Source organism: Cavia porcellus, unplaced genomic scaffold (genome assembly GCF_034190915.1).
Source record: "Cavia porcellus strain 051 isolate PalLab524CR breed Dunkin Hartley unplaced genomic scaffold, mCavPor4.1 scaffold_19, whole genome shotgun sequence".
NCBI classification, from domain to species: Eukaryota; Metazoa; Chordata; class Mammalia; order Rodentia; family Caviidae; genus Cavia; species Cavia porcellus.
The window spans coordinates 1,537,979-1,553,809 of NW_026947502.1; the positions used below are offsets into that span (position 1 = coordinate 1,537,979).

Below are 15,831 nucleotides of genomic sequence, written 5' to 3' on the forward strand. Positions count from 1 at the left end.
ATATTGCTTTAAAAGCTTGGGATAAAATACGGCCTAAAGGATCAGAATATGGATCTTGGGCTAAAGTTCTGCAAGGAGCCAATGAACCGTATGTTGAGTTCGTTGCAAGACTTCAAAATGTTATAGAAAAAACAGTAGTGGGACAAGACTTACAAGAGCATCTCTTAAAAATGTTAGCTTTTGAAAATGCTAATGATGAATGCAAAAGGGCTTTAATTCCAATAAAAGATACTGGAACGATTGACAATTTTATAAAACAATGTAAAGATTTAAATTCAGAATCTAGGAAAATGCAACTGTTTGCTGAGACCATGGCAACCACGTGGACTAATTGGCAATCTAAAAAGGAACAGTCTTTAAAATGTTTTAATTGTGGTCAGATAGGACATGTAAAGAGGGCCTGTCCAAAACTTGTAGGCAATGATCAAAAAAAGAGATCTAGAGCTCCTGGCTTATGTCCAAAATGCAAGAAGGGAAATCATTGGGCTCGTGAATGCAGGAGTAAACAAGTTAATTCAGCTGAACAAAAGGGAAACGGGAGAACGGGCCCTACCCCGGGCCCCGGACAAATCAATGGGGTAACTCTACCGTATTCTCCCTACAGCCAGCCACCCAACACAGTGCCGCAGTGGACATACCAGCCTTAAAAGATGTAGAATTAAGAGGAGGACAATCTCCCGTGAGAATTCCTACAGGAATTTTTGGTCCTCTGCCTGCGGGAACTTTTGGCTTGCTCACGGGTAGATCTAGTTTAAATCAAAAAGGCATTACTGTTCACTTAGGAATTATAGATGCAGATTATACTGGAGAAATTCAGATTCTGATGTCCTCACTTACAGATTATAAATTATTAAAGGGAGAACGTATAGCTCAACTCATTTTACTGCCTTATATCCCAATAGGATCCTCTGTTGTTCAGCGAACAGGAGGGTTCGGCAGCACTAACCCTATTAATGTAATGTGGACAGCTAAATTATCTCAACAACAACCTCTTATTAATATTTTTATTGAGCATAAGAAAATTCAGGCTCTTATAGATACAGGCTCGGATATTACTATTGTTAAACCTACTGATTGGCCTTCTCATATTACTTATACTATTATTCCATGTAATATAAAAGGAGTAAGTAAAACTCCAGTAAATACAATTGGACAAGCCACAATGCATATACATATAAAAAATGAAGAGGGTCAAGTTGCTGTTATTAAACCTTATATCTTAGAGGTACCAGTTTCTATTTTAGGAAGAGATGTATTAGAACAATGGGGAGCTTATATACATTTTTAATATTTTGCATGTTTCTACAGCCTAGGGAAATGAATCCTTTAAAGCTTAATTGGAAAAATGATGACCCAATTTGGATAGATCAGTGGCCTATGACTACTCAAAAGTTACAGGCAGCGCAGGAATTGATTGATCAACAGCTTTTTCTACATCACATAGAACCATCCACATCTCCTTGGAATTCTCCAATATTTGTGATAAAAAAGAAATCAGGCAAGTGGAGACTTTTAACGGACTTACGTGCTGTAAATTCATCCTTAATTCAAATGGGAGCCCTTCAGCCCGGTATTCCTTTACCCTCAGCGCTCCCTGCTGGTTGGTTTGTATATGTTATAGATTTGCAAGATTGTTTTTTTAACATCCCATTACATCCAGAAGATAGAAAACGGTTTGCTTTTTCAATTCCTCAAACAAATTATCAAAGACCTTATCAAAGATATCAATGGAGGACTTTACCCCAAGGAATGAAAAATTCCCCAACTATATGTCAAATTTATGTTGATGCAGCATTAAAACCAGTGCGTGCACGATGGCCTCAGGTTTATACGGCTCATTTCATGGATGATATTTTATTCTCATATAGTGATAGAAATGTTTTAGAAGATATTTTAAAAACTTTACCTCAATATTTTTCTCCGTTTGGACTTGTAATAGCACAGGATAAAATTCAAAAGGAAGAAGTTAGTCATTATTTGGGATATATTCTTACTAGACAAAAGGTGATTCCACAAAAAATGTCTATTAGGAGAGATAAGTTATCCACTTTAAATGATTTTCAAAAATTATTAGGGGATATTAATTGGCTTCGTCCCACACTAGGTATTCCTACCCATGCATTACAGCATTTGTTTGCTACTCTACAGGGCTCTTCAGATCCATCCAGCCCTCGTTCTTTAACAACAAAAGCCGAGCAAGAATTACAGTTTGTAGAACAACGAATTAAGGATGCATTTTTAATTAGGATTGATCCTAAATTGCCTCTAACTTTATATATTATTAATACTTTTCAATATCCCTCTGCAGTTTTAGGTCAAAATGCTATGCCAGTAGAATGGGTATTCACTAAAACTAAGCAATCTAAAAATGTTATGCCTTATATTGACATGGTTGCAGCTTTAATTATGAATGGTAGAGCTCGTTCTATAACTTTGATAGGAGAAGATATAAACAATATAGTTATCCCTTTAACTAAGGAACAATGGGAATATTTGTTGTCAATTACTGAAACCTTACAAATTGCTTTAGCAGATTTCATGGGAACTTTTTCATATCATTTTCCTAAAAGTAAATTATGGGATTTTTTTAGACGTCAACAATTTGTGGTTAATACCTTATTAGCTGTACAGCCAATTCCACAAGCTTTGACTATATTTACAGATGGATCTAAAAATAAAGCTGCATATTGGACTCAAAAATCTTACTGGGTACGTCAGACAAATTTTAACTCTGTACAACAAAATGAACTTTTTGCTATATTACAAGTGTTTTTAGATTTTCATAACCAACCTATTAATATTATAGCCGATTCGGCCTATTCTGTTGGAGTAGTGACAAATATCTATTCAGCTGTGTTATATTCTAATAAGCCTGCTTTATTGTCTTTATTTCAAAATTTACAAATACATGTTCAAAAAAGAAATCATTCTTATTTTATTACTCATTTACGTTCTCATTCTCAGTTACCCGGACCATTAGTATCAGGTAACAATACAGTGGATTCCTTAGTTATGTTCACCACACCCGTTGAAGAACATCAATTTAATCATGCAAATGCAGGACATTTGCATCTTAAATATAAGATACCTTTTACAAAAGCTAAACAGATTGTAAAAGCCTGCCCTATTTGTAGACCATTACATTTAAGAATTATTCCCGCAGGTGTCAACCCTCGAGGAACTCAACCTAATAAATTATGGCAAATGGATATTACACATGTACCTTCTTTTGGTCGGCTTTCTTATGTACATGTAGTTATTGATACCTATTCTTCATTTCTATGGGCCACTGCTCAACAGGGAGAATCCACTAAAAATGTTATTGTACATTTATTGGAGACTTTTGCAGTTATGGGAATTCCTTCTAAAATCAAAACAGATAATGGACCTGCTTATACTAGCAAAACATTTAAACAATTTTGCGATCTCCATAATATTATTCATATTACAGGGATTGAATATAACCCCCAGGGTCAAGCTATTGTTAAAAGAGCACATGGCACTCTTAAGTTGCAAATTAAAAAATTAAAAAGGAGGAGTCAGGAGGATATTCAGATACCAATACTGTTTAAATTGCAAAACAGTCCAAAAACATTACTGCATCAAGCATTGTTTATTTTAAATTTTCTCAATTTACCACAAGGTGAAATATTAACTAGAGCTGAAAAACATTTTGAACAGCAACAACAGCCCTTTGTGATTAATGAACCTATTTGGACTAAAACAGCTCCAGAGGCTGAATGGGAGAGGGGCACATTGCTCTATAAGGGGAAAGGTTTTGGTTATATCTCCACAGAAAATGGAATTCAGCAGTGGGTCCCTGGACGATGGATCAGGACCCGCGTCTCCAGATCCTGTTCACCAGCCCCGGAGACAACTCCCCAAGGAACCGGAACCGTGCCTTCAGAAGCGAGCGCGAAACCAGCTAGAAGCTGAGGATGCTGAGCTTGTTCCTATCGCAGCCATGGCCAGATTAAAGCTAAGAAAATCCCGCCGCTCACAGCGACCAAATTTAAATCCCCTCCCTACATGGGGACAATTAAAGAAATTGACCATAGAAGGGCAACGGCTTGTCCTTCAAGCAGGAAAGCCTTTAAACCCTGAAAACTTGTTTTTAGCTTTATGTGCCTTGCTCACCGTTGCATCGGGGACTGAGGTACCTCCGCATTCGTACTGGGCATATATTCCAAACCCCCCTTTATTAGAACCTGTAAAATGGGGAACTAGTGATATTTTACTTTATACCACACCTAGAGAAATTTTGTCAGCACCGTGGGCTGATTTAACCCCCCACAATCAAGATGATGGGACACTATTCAATTTTACTTATTATGGTAATCAAAGGCCTATTTGCATTGGGGAACCGCCTTGCATCCCTCTGGGATGGCAGTATTGGATTCAACATGGAATAAAAGCAGGCAACAAAAGGACAAGGCTTCAAGCCTTGGCTGCTCAAACCTTTAATGTTACCTGGAAAAATTTAACAGCACCTGATACAAATACATTTCCTGTATGCCCTGAATTCACTTATAAAAATATTTCTTATAATCCCATAATTTGGCAACTATGTATGGGAAAATTTGCTAAAAATATTGATGGGTATATTATTTGGGGACCATTTGGAAAATTCGTTAATGGATGTGCTGAATGGAATGAGACAAGATGTAATCTCTCTGTTGTGTATAGTCTTCCAGATCCAAAGAAAATAACTGACGGAGCTCCTATATTTCAACAAAAGACGGCTCTCTTGTGGTGGGGAGATGGTGGAATCGCTAACCCTGCTGTTGCAGCCGAAGAATACCCTCATCACCTTCAAAATCATATTTGGAAGATCCCAGCCGCTATGCAACCTGTAACCTTGTACAATGTTTCATATTCAGGGACTAGTCGATCTGTATCTACTAATTATAATTTTACTAGGTTTAAAATGTATAATATTACTGTTTGTGCACCTCTGCCTTATGTCTTTTTAGTGGGAACTTTTAATTTTACACATTTTTCTTGTACTTGTTTAAATTGTCAATTGTTTACATGCTTAAATAGCACACTAAATTTCACTAAGCCTTATACAGTTATGCTGTTACAACAAAAAACTCATATTTGGTTGCCTGTAAATTTAACTCGACCATGGTCTCAAGACCCGGTAATTTCTGTTACTACTGAATTTTTTAAACATCTGTTAAAACGTACAAAAAGATTTATTGGAATAGTGGTTGCTGTACTGTTAAGTCTGATAACTGTAGCCTCTCTAGCAGCAGTCTCAGGAGTAGCTTTACATACCTCTTTGCAAGAAAAACATGTTGTCGAATTATGGCATGAGAATTCTCATGAACTTTGGTTAACTCAGTGGCAAATAAACGCCAAACTACAACAACAAATAGACCTCCTTAAACAAACAGTTGAATGGATGGGTAGAAAAATATTGGCTCTTCAGCATCAAGTGTTTTTAAAATGTGATTGGAATTCAACTACTTTCTGTATAACCCAACGACCTTATAATCAAACAGAACATGAATGGGAAATGATTAGAATGTATCTAAATGGAAACACCTCTGCCCAGGAGGAAATAGAATCTTTGCATAATCAAATTGACAAGGATTTTGCAAAGCAAAATGATGATGAATCCCTAGCACAATTCGCGCAATTGCTTGCTCAATCTTTGAAAGGATTAGATTCCAAAGGAATCTGGCAGAGCATTACCCACACTTTTAGTGGCATGGGACTTAGTTTAATTATAGTTCTCATTGCCATAGTTCTTGTGTATTTTTACTGCATAAGACGAAATGCTATTAATAACCTGATCTTATGGAAATTGTTGTTAAAAAATAAAAAGGAAGGAAGTGTGGGGGATGAGGTGTCACTTTGTAGGCCCAACCCCCTCTAACCTGCAATTTACAATAGCCGCCCTGGTATGCGAGAAGGAGGTAGAACGGGAATGCCTGTTCTCAGTGAGCCCTCACCCTCTGGAATCCATACTGTGAGCTGGCTTTGTTTTGCAGAAGTCTTGAGGAAGTGGCTGGCCACCCTTTGTGACACTAACAGCAGACAAATTAACAACATTCTTGAGCTAATGAATTTCTTCCTGGGCTAGAGAAGTTGTGAGAACTGGTTGTGATTATTTACTTCACTTAGATAGTTTTAGAATAAACATTGTAGTCTGTCACGTTGTAGCTTGCCACAAAGAATGCCTTTTCACTACTTAATTATCTGGGCTCTGTGAATTGATCGGGTTTACTATATATGAATCCTAAAATAAAGATTGTGCGTACAGTGCAGTGCAGTGCAGTGTAACGCGGTGCAGACAGCAAAGGTGTCTCTCCTGTCTTTCTTTTCCAAGCGCTGTACCCCCCGTGTCCCGACAAGGCGTGCGTGTTTACCTTGCCCGGAGTTCAGAGTGCTCTAGACACTCACGACACTCTTGGATGTTTATATTAAGTGGTTGTAAAGGTAAAAAAAAAGTGGTCTTCCTTTCATGTAAACTATCCATCCAGTGGCCTCTTTAAATATTTTAAATTTTGTGGGCTTTAAAAAACATCCAAGGTAGCCTAACAATCTTCACAAGAACCTTGCACATCTCTTTAAAGTATATGCACGCTTTTACAAATTATGTAATCTGCCCAAGGTCATAGCTATAGAAACTCAAACCACAATCTCGGTCACCTACTTAATAACTTATCTTGGCTGAATCACTAAACACTGGGCATCAATTTCTTCATCTATAAAATGATGATAGCATCTATCCCTTAGGATTGATATATAAATAGAACACATGTAAAGTTAAAACATTTAAGGAAGCCAGGCATTGGTGGCACACACCTGTAATCCCAGCACTCGAAGCCTACACAGCAAGTCCTTGTCAAAAAAAAAAAATTAAGAAAATACGTGATTAAAAAAAAATAAAATACATGATACTCCAAGTGTTGATTATTGGAAGTATATATCCTACATTTTTTGGATTGTATTTTCATTGACAGGAACATTAAAATATATTTCTGATAGTAGTTTTAAATAAATTAAGTAGGTTTAGGATGTGAATACTCAAAATATGCTAAATTCCTTTAAAATTTCAGTAATTTTTACAGCTCATAGTTAAGCTCAATAAAAAAGTACTTTTGTTGTCATAATAAAGCACTTGCTAAGTTTTATAGTAAGCTGTACAGATTAAAACTACTTAGGCATGACTTCCTAGGTGCTATATGACTTCCTAGGTGCTATATGAGCTGCCAATTCTTGCACTGTTCATTAAGATTTTCAAAATAACTTCCTATTCACCAAGTTCTCTTTCTGTTCTAATTGCCCCTCAAGGTGAAGTATAGGAGATTCGCATTTCTACTTATTTATTACCAGAAATGGAACGCAGGGTCTTGTGCTTGCCAGGCAGGCACTGTTACTGCTGATGAAGCCCACCTTTTTAAACAGGAATTCAAGGGCCAGAAATACACCTCAGTGGCATAGTGCCTGCTTGGTCCTGAGTTCCATGATACCAAAAAAAAAAAAAAAAGGAATAAAAAGGTGGGCTCCAAAGCTAAGTACACACCACACTGAGCCCACAACTGTCTCAGAAACCTGCATTCACATACATCAACTGTTGCAAGCATCAACCATCTGCAAGCAAGGTGAACTCTAACTAGAGAGATACAACAGTGTGACTGCCAGAACTGCACCAACTCCTTGTCAAAGTGTCTAGGCCTTGTGGCCCCTGGAAGATAGGGAGCTAACTGAACTGCTGAGTCGAGATAGTAGTAGGAGGGGGAGAAGGGATACAGACATCCATTTCCAGTCTAGTTAGAAAGTTCTCTTCACTCTTAACCCTCCCTCCTCTGATCCAGTTATCTGGCTTGTTTCTGTACTATCGCTAGTGTAGAACAAAATTCCCAAGCTGTTGGGGGGGTTTTGGTTTGTTTGTTTGCCTTTTTGAGACAGGGTTTCACTATGTAGTCCAGACTGGCCTTAAACTCCCAGTTATCCTCCTGCCTCAGCCTCCACAGTGCTGGGATTACAGGCACCCACCACCACACCCAGCTACAGCTGTAGATTCTATTCATGATCCTCAAATACTGCTGAAAAGATTTAAAAATATAAAAAAACTGTAAAGATTAACAAAATTCTTCCTCGTAAAAACACACACAAAACTTTATTTTAAAAAAAAATTAAGCAACTCTTTCGTAAAGTGAAGGTAACGACTTCACTGCGTTCACCTTTGTCCTCTCCAGGTTCACCGTTGACTGCCCGGAACGTCCCTCAACAGCTTGCTATTGTCATTCCCAGTAGATTACCACAAGGGCAGCTTCGCCCTCCACCGCCATCAATGAGACTTCGGAGCCTGAGAAGCGGGACTCAGCCGGCTCCTAGCCTGGGCCATCAGGAAAGTGGCTCAAGGCTCTGTACTCTATATCACTATCACTTAAGGGGGAGCTACCACAGATCAGGCCACTGTCTCACTCTGCACACATCCCTATTTAATCCTCACGACTCCACCATTATCTCCTACGGGGCGCTGGGGCCCAGGAACAAGGAAACTACCCAGAGCCACCTAGCAACAAACGGCCGCCCCGGTGCTTGGAGCCGACCCCAGTCTTCAAACCGACGCAGGCCAGCCCTGTCTGCGGCCCGGGTGGCCTGGCGCCTCGGGACTCTCGAGAACGGCCCTGCCTCGGCGGCGGGCTCAGCCTCACCCCGAGCCAGTGCCACGATTCTGAGACTCGCGTGGCAGCCGCCACGAGTTCCAGAACATTCCCCGCGCTCCCGGACCCAGACTGGGCCGTGGGGTCCCTTCCCCACAACCCGCACCCCCGCTACCACGCCTTTTCCCCGGCCTCGGCCTAGGGGACAGAGGCCAGGCCCGATCTCCAGACCCGGGAGGCCGGGCAGCCCGCACACCGCAGGCCCAGGAAAACCCTGAAAACATCGTCCTGGCCCAGGTTCGCGTCTCCAGAGGTCAAGCGAACCCGGACACCTGCCACGCCTCCCGGACAGCGGCGGGGCCTGGCTTGGCCGCCGGGACCCGGACCGGGAGAGAGGAGCGCGCCGGCCGTCAGAGGCTCGGCCGGCGCCGGCCCCGGCCCCTCGGCACGGACACGCCCGAGCCCCCCGCCGCGGCGCCGCGCTGCCAGGCCCCCGCGGTCCGCCACGGCCCGAGGCGCGGGCAGGCCCCTTGCGTCTCACCTACAGCCCCTGCGGCCAACCGCGGTGCCCGTGCCTTCTCCTACCCGCACACCTGGCCCCGCGCTGCAGTGCAGACAGCCGCGGAGGTGGCCCGACCGTCACGTGCCGCTAAAGCAAGAGGCCTCGGTTACCGCGGCCTCGCGAGCGAGCCCAACCGCGCGAGGCCCAGCCCTGCGTCAGCCCCTCGCTCCTGAGTAGCTCGGCCTGGCACCAAGTCCCGCCCCCTCCCGCAAGCTTCGAGAATCGGTTGGTCGGAGCGGCCATCGCTCTATGCACCTTCCCATACGCCCCCTAGGGCTATTCTTCGTGGACTGTGAGGATTGGTTGAGATTAAGGCAGGAAGTGACTGCTGATTGGGCAAAAGCTAGGGGGACCGCTACGATTGGGATCCCGGGGCGCGCGCGTCCTGGGGGCGGGGCGAGCTTGGTTAGTGTTTCCGCTCGCAGACGCTCAGCTGCCTTAGTGGGCGAGCAGCCCGACTTTACTGGCTTAGTCCGTGGCCCTCAGGTGCAGGAACATCACCCTCGGGCCTGCTTCCCTCGCTGCGAGGGTGAAGTGCAGGAGGGAGGGGAGTTCTGGTCACTTCCGGTGCAGTGAGCCTGCGTCGTACAGAGCCATCGCGCTGGGCCGAGGATCCTGCGACCGCGATCTTGCTCGGCACAAGAAGGCCAGGATAATATGATCTGGGATGATGTGTCCCTAAAATCAGGGACCACGGGACTGAGAGAAGGGTAGTGCAATGGGACGATTTCCGATCCATTTTTTTGTAACCCGCCGTTGGCACATTTTCCGTTATTAGTACACTGAGAACCTCAATGAATGAAGTGGCCCAAGATTTTTATAACATCAGGAGGTTCTGCTCTCCGTCCTCCGTTTGAAGGCCCAAAAGGTTTAATGCTGGGGCCTGCGGGGCGGAGGTGGGGTAGGGGGGTGGTCCCGAATGTAATCACCTGTAGCTAAAGCCACCTGGGAGACGAGAGAGATCAGTGCTTTGACTTTTGCAGCTCTCAGCCTCTAAGTTTGTCTAAGAGAATTTTGCCTTCCTTATTTACCTGGAGAACTGGATATTTAAACCAATACAAAATTCTGAAGCTGGACATGGTGGATCAGGCCTGTAGTCCCAGCTTCTCCCTCTTAGTCCCAGCTTTCATGGAAGGCTGAGGCAGGAGGACCCCTTGAGCCCAGAAATTGGAAGCTAGCCTGGGCAACATAATAAGATCCGTTCTCGAACATTAGTAAATATTATGGAGAAGTGTGATGGCACAAGCTCCTGGTGACAGTCTGAGGCAGGAGGATCACAAGTTTGAGCATAGCCTCAGTAATACTAAAATCCTGCCTCAGTTTTTGAAGGGGACTAGGACAAGGCATGGTGATGCATGCTCCAATCCCAGTACTCAGGAGGCTAAGGCAGGAGGATCGCCTTGAGTTTGAGACCCCTGTCAAAAAAAAAAAAAAGCATAGCGACACTCCATCTCAAAAAAACAGAACAGGGAAAGAGATAAAGCTGGAATGGGGCTGGCAGGCTCTACAACGTTGGAGGAAAATGTTTTTTTTTTTTTTTTTAAATCAGGAATTGAACTCATGACCTCATGCTTGCCAGGCAGGCGCTGTGCCACTGAAATATATACCCAGCCTGGAGGAAGGCTTCTCTTCAGGGAAGAGTGTATGCTAAAGCAGGAAGCTGGTCCCTGAGCGGGGAGTGGTGCATGCAGGGGTGCCGAGGCTGGAGAAGGGCATTGGATTATGATTTAAATTTTGATTGTGAGGCAGATGTTCAGAGACATTTAACATTAACACTATTCCAGGAGGTCTTGAAAGAGAATCCTACAGCCTCTGAGGCCAGTTAGAAAGCCACTTCTTGCAGTTAATAAAAGGCAGAACTAGGAGATGGCAGAATCTATAGAAAGAAAACCAGAAAATGTTGATGCTGAAGCAGTCCCATGGATCCAGGAGGATAGGGAAAGGCAGGAACAGAAACCATAACTGAGATTTTGGCCTGGGTGGGGCTGCAGCTAAACTGCAGCACCCTGGAAGAAGGAAATCAAGCAGCACTGATCCCGAGTTTGGGGCCAAGATAGAGCAGGACATGAGATGGGGATTTCTTACAGTTATCTTCAAAGAAACCTGAGAGCCAGGTGTAGTTGCACACATTTGTAATCCCAGCACCAGGGAGGCTGAAGCAGGAAGAACACCATGAATTCAAGGCCAGCCTGGGATACGTAGTGAGTTCAATGCCAGCCTGAACTCCATAGCAAGTGTCACATAGCAAGTGTCACACACAAAAAAGTAAACTGAGGACAAAACCCTGAAGAATGAGATATTTTCTTTACAATCCCAAAGGCACTCTGAGGTATTAGTTTGTTAAAGGAAGTAACTGGAGCCAGGTGTATGCCTGTCCCAACTACTCGGAGACTGAGGAAAGACGGTTTCTTGAGCCCAGAAGTCCATGACATCAAAAAAGAAAAGAGAAGAGCTGCAGTTCTTAGATGCAGAAGAGATGGGATGCTGAGTGTATTCTGACTTTTAAGATATAATCTGCATAGTGGTTTTCAAAACAAATTATTCATACAGTAAGTCCTGAACTTGCAAAAAGTTCTGTTCTGGGAGAAGGTTTGTAAATTGCATAAGCTCATGTTCCAACAAGTCAGTCTTAGCCAGTACACCTGTGACTTTTTTTTTTTTTTTTTGGTCTTTTTTTTATCAGTACTGGGGATCAAACTCATGACTCCCTGCTTGCAAGGCAGGCACTTACGCCACTGAGCTAAATCCCCAGCCCACACCTGTGACTCTTAACATAGAACGCATTAAAAAAAAAAAAGAAAGAAACATAGAACACATTCGGGTGTTCTCAGCTGGAATATCTGCATGCCAGATATTCTATTGGATCATTTAAAAATACACACCAGGCCAGGTGTGGTGTTTCGCACTTATAATCCCAGCACTTGGGAGGCTGAGGCAAAAAGATTGCACCACAGAGTGAGTTCAAGGCCAACCTGAACTACATAGTGTGACCTTGTCTCAAAAGAAACCTAAATAAAGTACACTTACCCTTTGACCTAACAATTTCATCTCAGGAATATGTATCTTTACTGTCTATCCACCACTTATAGTGTATAACCATGTACAGTGCTTATATATAAACGCATTGACAGAATAAATGCGTTGCAGCATTATTTGTAGAAAAAAATTCTGAACATAATCTAACACATACTTAGAAAAGTGATTCATAAACTGTAAGCTATCTATATGATTGTATACTGTTGCAAGCATTAAGTTATATACATATTGAGAAAGAATGATTACTAAGGTATTTTCTTAAGACAGAGTCTCAAGGCTGGGGATTTAGCTCATCTTGCAAGTGCAGGGTGATGAGTTCGATTCCCAGTACCAATAAAAAAAATGCAGACTCATAAAATTGCCCAAACTAGCCTCAAAGTCACAATCCTCCTGTCTCAGCCTCTCCACTACCTGGGGAGTTGTGCACCACCATTCCCTGGCCCAGCTGGGCCCTCCTTGGTGTAGAAGAGAAGATGAACATACCAGAGATGGCACCTGGTCTTGCCTGGCCTTTCCTACTGGTTAGGCTGCGAATGGCTATCTTTCCACCACACAACTCTGGCATTGTTGAATCAATAGGCAAAAAAATATGTTAATGGGAGTGAAATTAAACATTTTGCATGTTCATTAATCATATGTATTTCCTCAAGAATTGTGTCATTTGTCCGTTTTTTGTTCTGGGGTTTGCCTTTTCGCATTGGTTTATATTTTTATTCTATACTGGGGATACCCTCCCACCTGTAAGCCAGCTCTCTCCCACTAAGCCACCTGCACCAGCAGTCCCTGGATTAGGACATCAGTTCACCGACCTCAGCCCCTACCTTCCTTCACAGTTTATATCTGAGGCCTCTTCCTGAGTATTAGGAACAGACTCATGTTGAAACTAACAAGCACCTAGGGGTGTGAAGCAATGAGGGGAGGGCACTGTCCTGTCTCAGCCTTCTGCTGCCCTGGCCAGGACCACAGTGCAGGCTACGCTTTCCCTTCACAGCACCCCACACACACACAGGCAGCTGCTCCGTCTTCCAGATGACTCATCACCTGCAGCTGCTTCAGATTCCCCCGCTCCTCGGGTCCAGGCGGAGGGCACCTGGGTCTCGAGCACAGACCTCTTCTCTCTGGAGGACCATAGTGCAAGGCCAGCCTGGGCAACTCAAGGGCAACCTGTTCCAAAAAATGAAAGGAGCTGGTGGTGTGTCGCAGGTGGACAGCTCACCTAGTATGTTCCAGTGCCGGGGTGTAGGCGCCAGCACAAACATAGGTATGGACACACAAAAGCTGCTTTGCTCTCAGGGAGTTTGCCAGGAGGCCTGTCTTCCTGCTTCAGAGTGACCACATAGCCTTCTCGGCCTGCTCTTTAACTGCCACCCCCACCGCGCCCCCATTCTGGACTTGGCCCTCCTAGATCTTTAGCTTTTTTTTTTTTTTTTTTTTTTTTTGCTACCAGGGATTGAATTTACAACCTTGTGTTTGCCAGGCAGGCACTTACACTATTGAGCTAAGTCCCCAGCAATCTTTAGCCTCTTGAAAAAAATAATCAGCTTCATTGTAGAGTTCCATGATGTTAAAAAAAAATGCAGACCATGTACCACCATCACAGGAGGGCAGGCCACCTTGGCAAGGTTCCTGATCCCAACCCACTCCTGGCATTCTCCAACACCTAAAGTGATGTCCTTTCCATTGGCACCACCTCACCTTTGACCCAATTCTGACATGACCTCTGAGGTTACAGCTGTTAAGTTTGAGGCCAGGGTTTGCTATGTAGTGCAGGCTGGCCCTGAACTGAAGATAATCCTTTTGTCTCAGCCTCCTGAGTGCTAGGATTACATGCATGGACCACCATATTGGCTCAGTTTTTATTGTATTTACCACCCTCCTCAAAAAAAAAAAAAAAAAAAAAAAAAAAAAAAAAATATATATATATATATATATATAGCCAGGCATGGTGGCTCGCGCCTGTAATCCCAGCACTCGGGGAGGCTGAGGTGGGAGAATCATTGTGAGTTCGAGGCCAGCCTGGGCTACAAAGTGAGCTCAAGGCCAGCCTGAACTGCATAGCAAGACTGTCTCAAAAAAAAAAAAAAAAAAAAAAAAATATATATATATATGCATTTCTTTATTTATATCCATTCCCAATCAATCCCTGCAGCCAGGCCTATGTAAAACCTCCCATTTCCTGTTTCTATAGATAAAATTTGTCTTTCCTACACTTTCACATTAATGGAATCATATAGTATACAGTAGTCCCCCTTACCTGAGATTTTGCTTTTTGTGGTTTTAGCTAGCCTCAGTCACCATGGTCCAGAAATACTAAACAGAAAATTTCAGAAATAAAAATTCATAAATTTAAGGCTGACTTGATGGTACATAACTATAATCCCAGCACTGAGGAGGCTGAGGCAGGAGGGTATGGTGAGTTCAATGCTAGCCTGGACTCCATAGTGAATTCAAGGCTAGACCAAACTATATAACCAAGCCCTGTCTAAAAAAAATTTTTTTAAATTCCTAAATTTAAAATAATTTTTAAGCCTGGTGTGGCAGCATATGCTTGTAGTCTCAGCACTCAGGAGACTGACGCAGGATTGTTGCAAGTTTGAGACCAGCCTGGGCTACAAAGTGAGTTCAAGGCCAGCCTGAAGTGCATATGGAGACCCCGTCTCAAAAAGACAAATAATAGGGCCTGGGGATTTAGCTCGGCGGCACAAGCACCTGCCTTGCAAGCAGGCGGTCGTATGTTCGATCCCTGGTACCGATAAAAAGGAAAAAGACAAAAAAAAAAAAAAAAGACAAATAATAGCCAGGGGTTTAGCTCAACTCAGTGCCTGCCTGGCAAGCACAAGGTCATGAGTTTATCCCTGGTACCAAAAAAAAAAAAAAAAAAGACAACAATAATAATTTTAATGTAGATTGTTATAATTTTTCTATTATTGTTAATCTCTTACTATACCTAATTTATAAACTATCAAAGTGTATCTGTACTGGGAAAAACATACATACAGTATTACTATCTGAAGTTTAGGGTATCTGAATAATATCTTAGAACACACCCAATGGATAAAATGAGATTATTGCACAGTATCTTCTGTTGGGTTTTTTTGGGGGGAGGAGTACTGAGAATGAACTCAGGACCTCATACTTGCCAGGCAGGTGCTGTGCCACTGAGCTAAATCCTCGGCCCTGAGTTGGCTTCTTTCAATAAACCCATCATTTTATGTCCTCATCCATATCCTAACATTTATTAGCTTGTTTAACTGTTGAGCACGTTATGGCAAGGGTCTAGATGTGCCCCCAAACCTTATTGGGTCAGAGGCTTTTCAGAGGTGGCTGGGTCTAGGGTGTGTGGTGCTGGGATCAAGAATTACTCAATCAGTCCCCTGGCTGGTTTGGCACTGTTCTGGGTAGGATTATGGCTGCCCCACCCTGGGTGTGAGTGCTTCCCATCTCTAGGGAACAGAACTGAGATAAAATATAGGGGACAGGAAAGGGTTGTAGATTGCTGCCTTCTGCCTGCCATCCCCCTCTGCCATCTCACCCTGTCTCAAAGCCCACCAACTGTGAACTGAAACTTCTACAAACTGTGAGCCAAAAAAACCTTTCTTCCTTTAACTT

General features: G+C 43.0%; 1 protein-coding gene across 4 annotated transcripts in view; it reads right to left on the bottom strand.

Moving 5' to 3' along the window:
- The window catches only part of Canx (calnexin), a 46,995-nt gene extending 37,618 nt beyond the window's left edge, over nt 1-9,377 (bottom strand). For 2 of the 4 annotated variants that reach the window (XM_063230473.1, XM_013154825.3), the window contains exon 1: nt 9,166-9,359. The gene's annotated coding sequence lies outside the window, so the exon portion shown is untranslated. Of the gene's footprint in view, nt 1-9,165 lie in introns of all 4 variants that reach the window. The other 2 variants (XM_004999769.4, XM_004999770.4) reach the window with 2 other exon arrangements.
- Nucleotides 9,378-15,831: the final 6,454 nt, after the last annotated feature.